Source organism: Saccopteryx leptura, unplaced genomic scaffold, assembly GCF_036850995.1.
Source record: "Saccopteryx leptura isolate mSacLep1 unplaced genomic scaffold, mSacLep1_pri_phased_curated manual_scaffold_52, whole genome shotgun sequence".
In the NCBI taxonomy this organism is placed as follows: domain Eukaryota; kingdom Metazoa; phylum Chordata; class Mammalia; order Chiroptera; family Emballonuridae; genus Saccopteryx; species Saccopteryx leptura.
The window spans coordinates 11370-23659 of record NW_027095734.1 but is presented as its reverse complement, the minus strand read 5'-3'; the positions used below and the strand labels follow the sequence as shown (position 1 = coordinate 23659).

Genomic DNA, 12290 nt, shown 5'->3' with positions numbered 1-12290 from the left:
CCATAATATATGTGTATAGATACACACTATATAGACATTAACACAGTAAGTCAATGATATACTTTAAAAATTGATTTACTGTAATAATTAACAAAATAAGCCACATGTTTTTCTTTGGGATTGTCTGTCTCTCCAATCTGGAAGTTCTATGCAAAGTAGATGACAAAGAAGGGTCATATTTTGGAGGAGGGAATGCTGGTCGCAGACAAACAGGAAGGAGCTGGAGAGGGAGGGAAGCCTTCATAGAACAGCTGCTCCCGGGAAGGGGGAGAGAAGGATGGGTAGGAAGAGCCTCAGAGCATAGCGCAGGTCTGGGGAAGTCTCAGGTGGGCAGGGGGGACTGAAAGTCTCCTGCATGTGGGGTGCCCATGTAGACACTGCTTATAGCAGGAAAGGCTGGGCTTTAGGCACCTGCTGTGCCAATCATGCCTGGAGCAGCCTCAAGGCTGTGAGAGTACAGGGCACCTCTGCTCCCCATTCAGAGTCTCCTGGAAGTCAGTCTGGGTGGTGCACTTCCAGGGCTGCCTAAATGGCCTGTGTTGATGCATTCCACCCCCAGGACAGGGACAGTGCCCTCCTCCTCTCAGCCATCTCCTCTAATTTGTCCCTACATCCATAAAGACACTGTCCTTCCTGCACTAGCTGCAGACTTGGAGGGAAGGATCTGTAAGACACCCACTGTCTTACCTGTTGACTATCTGGAAGATGGCAGGAATGTCAGCCTGGGGGACCCTTCCGGAGCCATCTGCACCCCTGCCTTTGTCCGGATCCTCCTGCTCCAGTGATCCAGGCTCTGCCCTGAACCCTCCCATGTCGGAAGCCTGACTCACATGAGACATTCTTTACTTACCTGTTTAAAGCAGGGGTAGTCAATCTTTTTATACCTACCACCCCCTTTTATATCTCTGTTAGTAGTAAAATTTTCTAACTGCCCAGAGGTTCCACAGTAATGGTGATTTATAAAGTAAGGAAGTAACTTTACTTTATAAAATTTATAAAGCAGAGTTGCAGCAAGTTAAAGCATATAATAATAATTATGGCCCTGGCCGGTTGGCTCAGTGGTGGAGCATCGGCCTGGCGTGCAGAAGTCCCGGGTTCGATTCCTGGCCAGGGCACACAGGAGAAGCGCCCATCTACTTCTCCACCCCTCCCCCTCTTCTTTCTCTCTGTCTCTCTCTTCCCTTCCCGCAGCTGAGACTCCATTGGAGCAAAAGATGGCCCGGGCGCTGGGGATAGCTACATGGCCTCTGCCCCTGGAGCTAGAGTGGCTCTGGTTGCAACAGAGCAACCCTTCAGATGGGCAGAGCATCGCCCCCTGGTGGGAGTGCTGGGTGGATCCCAGTTGGGCGCATGTGGGAGTCTGTCTGACTGCCTCCCCCGTTTCCAGCTTCAGAAAAATACCCCCCCCCAAAAAAATTACTTACCAAATACTTTATGTTGGAATTTTGCTAAGTTTGGAAGAATAAATCTTGGTAAAACAACTTACTATAGTTAAATCTATCTTTTTATTTATACTTTGGTTGCTCTGCTACCGCCCACCATGAAAGCTGGAACTCCCACTAGTGGGTGGTAGGGACCAGGTTGACTACCACTGGTTTAAAGGATGACTTTATGAATGAATAAATGCCTGAATGACACATTCAAAGAGCCCTGGCAATTGGTGACTTCTTATACCGTTAGTCTTCCCATAGAGGAGGACACCAATCTGCAGCACTGATTGTCTCTGAATCTTCCTAACACATCTCCACTTTCAGAGCCTGGCCTCAATGTGACAGATGGACCACAAACCTGCCCTTCCACCCAACAGCACCGGTGTCGGTGGGGCATCCCCACCTCTCTCAGGGATACTATTCATCTATTGACACTCTGGACCATTTCTCCCACTTCCCCAACCTGGGGTCCAATAGGTCACCTCCATGTGTCCTAACTTGGGGCATGAGCCATGTCAGCCTACTCAGTTTTTTCTGTTGTCATTTTTCTCCAGCTGCCCCAGGATGTCCCCTTGCAAAGTCCTGGAACTTTCCACAGAGCTAAATATTTAATGTAAAGCACTGGTAACAAGCACATCCAGATTAATAATACCCAAGAACACAGAATAAAAACTCAAGATAGCCCAAAGCAGTCACTCTGGTTGTCCAAGCTATGCCCAGCCCCATGCTCTGCAGAAGCCTGATAGATGTGCAACCTCCTCTCCTATTTGCCCTGGAAGTGTAAACATTCCTCACCTTCTATACCTTCTTCTGTGAAGATCTGTGTCCCTTTCGTTTTTCAAGTGAGAGGACATAAGGTAGTGAAACAGACTCCCACATACTCCCTGAAGGGCTTCCACTCTTGCGCGGATGCTCCAACCACTGAGCTATTTTTAGCACCTGAGGTTGACTCTCAGAACATCTGAGCTATCCTCAGTGCCTGAGCCAATGCTTGAACCAGTCGATCTACTGGCTGCAGGAGGGAAGAGAATAGAGGGAGAGGAATTGGAAAAGAAGCAGATGGTGGCTTCTCATTTGTGCCCTAACTGAGAATCAAACCTGGGATGTCCATACACTGGGCCAATGCTTTATCCACTGAGCCAATCAGACAGGGCCAAGATCTGTGTCCCCTTAATAAGACTCTGTTCACACTCAGCACCCAGAGCAATCCCCTCCACTGGAGCCCCATCCCAATGGGACTCACCCTTTTGTTTATTATTTGTTTGTTGCTTTCTGCTCTTCTCTCTGGGTTCCTCAGCTCCACAGCAGTCCTCACGTTCTCCTGGGTTATGATTCATGTGTGAACGAATCAATGATGGTCACACCAGACCGCACTTGCATCGTCCTCTGTAGGGATGATTCTTAACCTGTTGGAAACATAGGAATCAAGAACAGGTGAAGGCTAGATGTTGAAAGAGCTTCAAAGAGGAGCGATCCGTCCAAAGACCAGAAGAAGGCGACACATGACCGGCTATGCCAGTTTCTGCAAAACAGTAGCTCCCTTCAGGGCAGCACTCCAGTGACTGGAGGCTCCAGGGCTGAGCCCTTTGCTGCTTACAGAGTAGCAGACATGACTCCTCTGGGCCTTGCCGAGTGCCCTCCATGTGAACCCCTGTGAGCTTCCAGCCCCAGTCATGGTGAAACTAGTGCAACAGGGTGACCTCCCTGTTCAAGGGCCCTAGACCCTGTCAGTGTACTGGGGGAGGGGCAGGGGATGGGGCATATTTGCATGAGCTGTCCCTCCTCTGTGAAACCAGCTGGCAGGGAATAAGAGACCTAGGCAGCCCTCTCCAGCTCTGTGGAGTAAGGAGCAGCTGTGAGCACCATGGCCTGGACCCCTGTGCTCCTCGTCCTCCTCTCTCACTGCACAGGTGGGTACAGCACCCAGAGACCCAGAGCACCTGCACCCTGACCCTTCTATTCACTCTGATGTGGCTCTTTGCAGGTTCCCTGTCCCAGCCTGTGCTGATTCAGCCGCCCTCCCTCTCTGCATCTCCTGGAGCATCAGCCAGACTCACCTGCACCCTGAGCAGTGACCTCAGTGTTGGTGGTAAAAGCAGCTACTGGTACCAGCAGAAGCCAGGGAGCGCTCCCCATTTCTTTTGAACTACCACTCAGATTCAAGCAAGGAGCTAGACCCGAGGTCCCCAACAGAGTGTCTGGATCCAAGGACACCTCAGCCAATACAGCGTACTTGCTCATCTCTGGGCTGCAGCCTGAGGACGAGGCGGACTATTACTGTCAGATCAGGCGCAGTGATGGTTCTCACAGTGACACACACAGATGGGGAAGTGGGACATAAATCTTACCCTGCTCAGAGTCTTGTTCATGACAGTTTAATAAATTGTATATACACAAACTCTACATGAAAGTATTTCTGATTCACAATGAGAATAGTTGACAATGTGCTACTATAATCAATTCAATGTTTCGAATCCACAGAAAAAAATAATAATTCAAGATGACAGTGAAATGTTGTCTGGCTTTTCAGGTGATAAAACCAGAGACATTAAAGCTTCCTTTATTCTCTTGAAACAAATAAAATAGCCTGTTCCAGGTCATTTTCCCCAGAGCTCAGAGACCACCCCAGCAGGTGGACTATCTTCCACAGCATAGACTGCCCATCAATGGGTCAGGGCAGAAAACTTCCTGTCCCTCCTCAGCTCCCATGCTCAGGGATGGTCGGGAACTGTGTCTCAGGGACCAGGCACTAAGATATGAGACGCTGTGTAAGGACACAGGCCCGGGAAGAATAGGAAAAAGAGAAAACCTCAGAATAGAAATAGAAGTCATAAAAAGAAAATACAATAAATATGTAGAAATGAAAACACAATAGATGTAATTTAAAAATAAAACTCTCTGGAGAGATCAAGAATACATAATGTTTATTTATTGTCTTATTTATTTGTGTGCTAATATTTTATGGATTGAGAAATTGTTTACAGTGACCTAAATATTCTCTAGAGGATTTCACCAGGGGGCGCTGTGTATCTTCTTATAACTACAAGGCCTGAAACCAACTCAGATGGTCATAACTAAATGGGCCCAGGACTGATGCTCATGGCCTGAGTTAGAAGTGATAGACGGGCTTTCTGTTAAAGGGACAGTCGTGCCAGCCTCCTCCTGAGAGTAAAGCTATTTGTGTAATGCACCATCCAACACCCTTTACCAAGGAAGCTAAGGAGAAAATAAAGACTCCCAGAAGCAAATACCAGCTTGAGCTCAAGGAATCTTGAGAAGTCTCCACCATGACCTGGACTCCTCTCCCCCTCCTTCCTCACTCAGTGCCAGGTTCATGGACATTTCAGAGACCAGTCTTTTAATCTACCTCTCTGACTTTATACTTCATTCCTGACACGTTCTATTTTCATTTCATTTCATGGTCCCTGTCTCAGTCTGTGGTGACTCAGGACCCCTCTCTGACTGTGTCCCCAGGAGGGACAGTCACTCTCTCGTGTGGCTCTGGCACTGGAGCATGTACCAGCAGTGTGTGGTCACACTGGTTTCAGCAGGAATCTGGCCAAGCACCTGGACATTCATTGATTTGTGATACAAACAATAAGCAGTTCTGGACCCCAGACTGGTTCTCAGGGTCCCTCCTTGGCCACAGAGCTGTCATGACCATTTTAAGGGCCTATTTGTAGGACAAGGCTTGAGCACTAGTGCTGGGACTCTGTAGTAGTGATTGACACAGTCACAGAACCAGGAGAGTGACCGAGACACCACCGGCCCTTTGAAAGCCTGGGCACAAACACTGTCATATGATATAAAATTACATGACCAGACAACTGAACTCACAGGGCAGCCAGAGTGTTGGCCATTCATAGATAGAAGGTATGGAGGTTGTTATTAATACAGCCTCGAGAGTATCAGGATGTTTTCATTGGCCAAAAACGCGCTGGGTTGTCTCCCAGTTCGAAGCATTCAGCAAACAGTCGCAAGGCACCGCCACCAGAAACGGACACCTGATTTCCATGACAAGTATGGTAATGCTATATTAGCTGGTGGAGCTACTTTCTGTATTGCTACATGGACATGTGCAGTAACTCAAATTGGGATAGAATGGAACTTGTCCCCTGTTGGCAGAGTCACCCCAAAGGAATGGAGAGAACAGTAATCATCGCAGCTGATGTGCTTGTCTGAAAACCAACTCAAAATTGATACCAAGTGAAAGCACTGTGTATCCATTAAAACATGGCATGATTGAAGAAATAAAGTACATTTGAAACCTTAAAAAAATACAGCCTCGTGTGACTCAATGTGTTCGAAACGTTTTCTCCCATATATTGTTCTCCTTGGTAGTTCTACATCCCAGGATGGACAGTCATTCACAGGCATACTCACAGCATGTGCGCCATCCTCGGCTTCACCGTTAAGCTGATATTTGTGAACTGACCAACAACCCAATAACTGAATACTTCTCTGAAGAGGTAAATATTTGTCCTAAGGGATGAGAACATCCAGCCTCCTCAGTCCATGGTGTGAGCTGAGCTGAGCCCCAGGGCTCAGGGATAGGCTGGTGGTCACTGAGGACACACATTTGCATGGACAGCCCCTCCTCTGGCAGAGGGGGGAGAAGAAAAGGAGGCCTGGGCAGCCCAGCCCCACTGTGGGCTCAGGGCTGTGAGCACCATGGCCTGGACCCCTCTCCTCCTCATATTCCTCTCCCTCTGCACAGGTAGGGACAGGTGTAGGGGACACTGGGCATCCTGAGAATATTTTCTTGGGCCCTAGACCCCTCACACACTGGTAACTGTGTTTTCAGGTTCTCTGTCCCAGCCTGTGCTGACTCAGGCACCCTCCCTCTCTGCATCTCCTGGAGCATCAGCCAGACTCACCTGCACCCTGAGCAGTGGCTTCAGTGTTAGCGACTAAGGTATAAACTGGCTCCAGCAGAGGCCAGGGAGCCCTCCCCCGTAACTTCTGTGGTTCAATACAGACTCAGATAAGCACCAGGGCTCAGGGGTCCCCAGCCGCTTCTCTGGACCCAAAAACACCTAGGCCAATGCGGGGCTCCTGCTCATCTCTGGGCTCCAGCCTGAGGACGAGGCCGACTATTACTGTGCGATCTGGCACAGTGGTGTTATTCACAGTGATACACGCAGATGGGAAGGGGGACATAAACATCGACCCTCACAGTCTTGATTCACAACAAATGAACAAAAAAAAAATTCTACATATAAACTATATTTGCAAATAACTTCTGGTTTAAAATCTATACTATCCATTTTGTATTCCATGTTTCTGAAGTTTAAGGAAAATAAAATCAATATAGAAAATAAATTCCTCATTATGTCACTGACATTTTGCCTAATAGTCATGTGTGGTAAACCAGAGTTTGTGGGATGGCTGCTCTTTTCTTGAAATAAGCAAATGACTCTTTTTTTTATTTTTCATGGTTCGGGGACCATCTCAGCAGGAGGACCGTCCTCCACAGCCAGGACTCTGCCCTTCCAGAGGTCAGAGCAGTGACCTACCTTCCCTCCCAAGTGCCTGTGCACAGGCAGCGGAAGAGCTCTGAGTACCCTGGACGGGGCCCAAAGATGTGGGGTCCTGGGTAGCGACTACAACCCAGAGGACTTCCAGCACAGAGCTGGGGCAACCTTTGCTGGGCACCCGAGCCTGCTGTTCAATCAGGAGAGAGGGAGTTAACAAGAGGGAAATTTGTGGCTAAGCCCAAGAAATCTTCTTGGGGGTTTTGATAGGGTGGGAATGCTCCACTCTTGCTGAGGAAATGCAAAGCCTGCTCCAGGCCAGGGTGTGAGGTACATCCACGAATGAGATGCTCATAAAGCTTACAGCGCTCAGGGCTGTGGGGACTCCTGAGAGGGGGCTTCCTGAGCCCCGAGACCATGACTGTGACCCGTCCTTTCACCCCACTGGAACTTTAAACAATCTGGGTTGTGGGTTCGGCTGAGGGACTGCAGGAGCAGGGACTCCCCAGTGTCTGTTTCTCCCCCTGTGAAGCCTTTGATGAGCCAGGGTCCAAGGTCACCATCTCCTGAGCATGGAGCATCAAACACAGTGAGCACCCAGCCAGTGCACTCTTATGCACCTGTGACTTGGGACAAAAGTGCCTGAGTGTCAGGGGTCCAGCCCTCTTTATGGCTCCTGGTTGTGCACATGGCCTCACTGACCTCCTTTGACCTCCAGCCTGATGAGGAGGCTGACTATCACTGTCACTTAGATAAATACCACCCCATGCACAAAGAACACCTGTGCCAAGGGAAATTGAAGTAATAATAGCTCTCCGCTCCCCAAAGACCCATCATTTTCCATGTCATGGATTGTGACCATCACCCACTGGTCATGAGACAGCTTCTGCTGTCACCAGGGCTATTACACTAGGCGGCCTTATGTTCTAGCCTTGGTCTGTCTTCAGTGGTCAGTAAAAGATTTACTTTTATTACTGGCCTTTCATTCAAAAATAATCACTTTGTACTCAGAAAAAAATACCCCTCAGAGCTGCTGGGCAGGTGACAAGAAATGCTCAAGTCTGGCATCTGTGACCTGGGAGACTCGGGGGCCCTCTCCCGCCTCCCTGCATGGCCCTGCTCCCGGCCTGGGCTTGATGCCTGTCCCCTGCACCCTCACCACTCAGGGAAGCTGCTTTCTCTGCTTCCCAGGGGCTGTCCTCTGAGGACCCCTGATCTCCAGGTTCTGGGGGACCGTCCCTGTGAGGACATGGCTCTCAGACCTGTCACCTGCTCACTTCCTCCACTGTAACCACATGACCTGTCATACCTTTCCCTCTGTGGTTCTTTGTTTGGTGTGAGAATGAGTAAACATCTATGTTTGGAGGTATATATTTATAAATCCAACCCCCATGAAAATCACCAAACTCTTAAAAAATGAACTTTATCAGGGTTAATGTGGATTCGGATACAACAGGGGAGGAGCAGTTTTAGGTCAGAAATGAAGAATTAAGCTCCAAAAAGAGATGAGATGTGCTTTTATGGCAATGTTCAGGAAAATCACAAAACTAGACAAAAAAAAACCTTATATTTATCAAATATGTGTGTGCATGTGTGTGTGTGTGTGTGTGTGTGTGTGTGAGTGTGTGCAGAAGTGTGGGCAAGTGTGACTTAACATTTGTGAATATATGAAACATAGAGCTTAGATTTCTATTCTTATATATTAATATTGTATTGTTTATCTGTAGTACAATTGTAAATGTACCTTTGTCCATTCCTGTGTATATGCATTTCCAGGTTGAGTTTAAACATAAATGAGAACACACTGAATTAATCAACAACAAAAGATCTTTCTTAGCCCTGCCCGGTTTGCTTAGTGGTAGAGTGTCAGCCTGGCGTGCAGGAGTCCCAGGTTTGATTCCTGGTCAGGGCACACAGGAGAAGTGCTTATCTGCTTCTCCTCCCCTTCCCCTCTCCTTCCTCTCTGTCTCTCCCTTTCCCTCCTGCAGCCAAGGCTCCATTGGAGCAAAGTTGGCCCGGGCATTGAGGATGGCTCCATGGCCTCTGCCTCAGGCACTAGAATGGCTCTGGTCGCAACACAGCAATGCCCCAGATGGGCAGAGTATCACCCCCTGGTAGGCATGCCGGGTGGATCCCGGTCGGGTGCATGCGGGAGTCTGACTGCCTCCCCATTTCCAACTTCAGAAAAATACAAAAAAAAAAAATCTTTCTTCTCTGACAGCCTCATGTTCTCATGGCAAAGACACAGATAAAGAGCCAGGACGTGTGCAGTGAGGACGGGGAGCTGACGGGAGCCCTGACCACACCCCCAGAAACCAAATCAATCCACTGACAAGTCTCACCAAGTAGAGTGTCCCCAGATAGGAATCAACAGGGTTCTTTGCAGAACTTTAATCTAAGATCTTGTTATTAGGTAGTCACTTACCAGTAATGAACCCCGGGGCAAAATAGAAGTAAACTCGAAGCTCAAACAATCCTGTGATATCTGGTAATCTTGCACTTCTTTTTGCTGCCTGGAGATAATTAGTGACCTATAACAATAAATGTCTCAACACAAAACCACACTGAGGGGATCTATTAATTCTACTGCCCTGGGTAGTGGCATCAGAATGACCCAATTGCACAAACCAGTGCCCTTCCAGGAGAGCTGGGTGGTGTGAAATGGGCTTTGGATGTGTGTTCTAGACCAGCAGGGGGCGCTGGTGGACTGTGTCTGAGGGCTCTGGGTTCAGAGCCAGGCCCAGTGGGAAAATTTTCTAAGGGCTCTTGCACACTTGGGCAGGCAGTGTCCTCACTGAAGTGTGACTTCCCTGCACCTGTGGACCCGGAAAGGCACATGAGCAGTTGGCTCTGACTCACACACTTACCTCATATCTCAGCCCCCTCCCTTCATATATTCAATTGTCCAGGCCTGATATACAGCTCAAAATAGATAGAAAATCACACAACACTTCAATTTTTTATTAAATACCTAATTATACTGAAAATGGAATAAAATATATATTGATACTAAAGGGTAAAACATGTTTTGAAAAGTTTGTTTAGATATCATTCAAAGAACTCAAGTGTGTACAATATAAAATTTAATATGAATATTACATTCTTACATTATTAAATTACTACCACTTAAAGGAGTCTGTATTGTACTTATTAATTTAATATGAAGTTTTTTTGCAATCTGTGTATTTTTACCAATTATCAAGGGATGGTATATTATATTTTAATAAATATAAATACTCTTTATAATACAGCTCCAGTCCCCGAGAGTAGGGAACGCCTGTCCACTGAGCATATCTGAACAGTCTCATCACTGAGGACTATGTATACCTGGGTGGTCAGCACCTGAGAATGCGCTCAACACAGTGTCATTGGGCATTACAACTTTAAACAAGAGATGCCACTAGTCTCATTAGAATGGCTAACACTCAGTACACGGATGACAGCAAATGCTACCCAGGATGTGGGCAGCAGAAACTCTAACTCATGCTGCTGGGAGTGCAAAATAGCATGACTGCATTTGTAGACCTTATGTCAGTTTCTTATAAAGCTAAACACACTTTTACGTGATACAATATAGACATCACATTGCTGGGTGTTTACTTATCAGTTATTTGTGTCCAAACAAACAGATGCACAAAAATTTGTAGCTTCTTTATTCATGTTTCTTATAACTTAAAAAAGCAATTGCTATGTCCTTTAATAAGTGAATGAGTTATCAAGTTCTTGTCCATTTATACAATGGAATATGATTGGAAATATAAATAATAGTTATCAGGACACAGAAAAACATGAAGGAATGTAACACACACATATTATTATTGAAATGAGCCAATCTGAGAAGACTGGAAACATGAGGGGGCCCGATCAGGGCCAGAAGCCCTGAGACCGAGCTGTCGCCTGAGGCTGCCATGTCTCCTACATCCGTCGGAAGGAGCATGTGCCCCCCAGTTCCTGAGCTGTGAGTCCTCTCCCTGCCTCTGCAGGTTCCCTGTGTCATCCTTGGGCTGAAGCCCTCCCACTCCTTAATTTCCTGTTATCAGCTGGATCCCAGCTCTGTAAAAGGAGCCTATGAAAAAGGAAGATTGCACAGCCTCCAGAAAGAGGAAGATTTGCATAGACTCCCCCCTCTGTGTCAGGGGGACATATAAGAAGTGTAAAGGCTCAGGCCTGGCTGTGGGTCAGGAAGCAGAGTCTGGGGCGTCTGCACCATGGATTGGGCTCCACTCCTCCTCGCCCTCCTGGCTCACTGTACAGGTGGAGCCTGAGGGAATTCTGGGAGGGCACCTGTTTGTCACCTGGGAGGATGACCTCTCCCCCCTCCCTGGGAAAGGGGTCTGTTCTGTCCTCCCTGATCTCTGTGTTGCTCCCTCCTTGCAGGGTCCTGGGCCCAGTTTGTGCTGACTCAGCCCAGCTCTGTGTCGGAGTCTCCCGGACAGAAGGTCACCATCTCCTGCACCCGCAGCAGCGGCAACATTGGGAGTAGCTATGTGTCCTGGTACCAGCAGCGCCCGGGCAGTGCCCCCACCACTGTTATCTATGAATTTAACAAGAGACCCTCTGGGGTTCCAGATCGGTTCTCCGGGTCCATCGACAGCTCCTCCAACGCCGCCTCCCTGACCATCTCTGGGCTGCAGCCCGAGGACGAGGCCGACTACTACTGTCAGTCTTATGATAGCAGCTATAATCACACAGTGCTCCACACTCAGGGGGAAGTGAGACCAAAACTCCCCAGAGCCTCCCCGTCCTGGGTCTGCCCTCACCATCTGCACCACAGAGAGGAGTTCCTTCCTGTCTCCTGCTGGAAAGTTTGTATTGAGATTATCGGTTTCTGTGTCCTGGTTTTTTTTTTTTCCAGATTTCCCCCATGTCTTGATTATTGTCTATTTCCATTGTAATCACTTCATGGAGGTGATTTAGTTCAAAACAGGGTTTCTGAGCCTCTGCATGTCTGACATTGGAGATCGGGTCATCGCCTGTGGAGAGGGGTCTTCTGTACACGTGGGACATAGAAACATCTTTTAGGCTCCATGACTACATTGCTAGTAGTTCCCTGTTCTCTAAGTAATGACCCAGAAATACAGCTTCAGACATTTCCAAATGTCCCCTGAGGAAGCCTAATCATCCCAGTATGAGAACCACTGGGTTAAAAGGACATGCTCTCAGCTATTGGGACACGTTTGACTTTCAGTCCTGTTTAGGCCATTCAGCTGGACGGAGACTAGATGTGTCATCTCTCTGTCTTTCCATGTCCCTGTCTGTTAGACAGGACAGTTACACACACTCACATGAGGTCAGAGAGCCTGTGGCCCAGTCACATGGAATCTCCTGTTAACCAGAGAACAGAGTACAATTTTTGGCCAGACTATGGGTGCCGTTAATATATTGA

The 12290-nt window shown here is 47.9% G+C and overlaps 1 pseudogene; it reads left to right on the top strand.

Moving 5' to 3' along the window:
• The first annotated feature begins 5334 nt into the window (after window positions 1-5334).
• Window positions 5335-5708, top strand: LOC136387039 (cytochrome c oxidase subunit 7B, mitochondrial pseudogene; annotated as a pseudogene).
• The last annotated feature ends 6582 nt before the right edge of the window (window positions 5709-12290 follow it).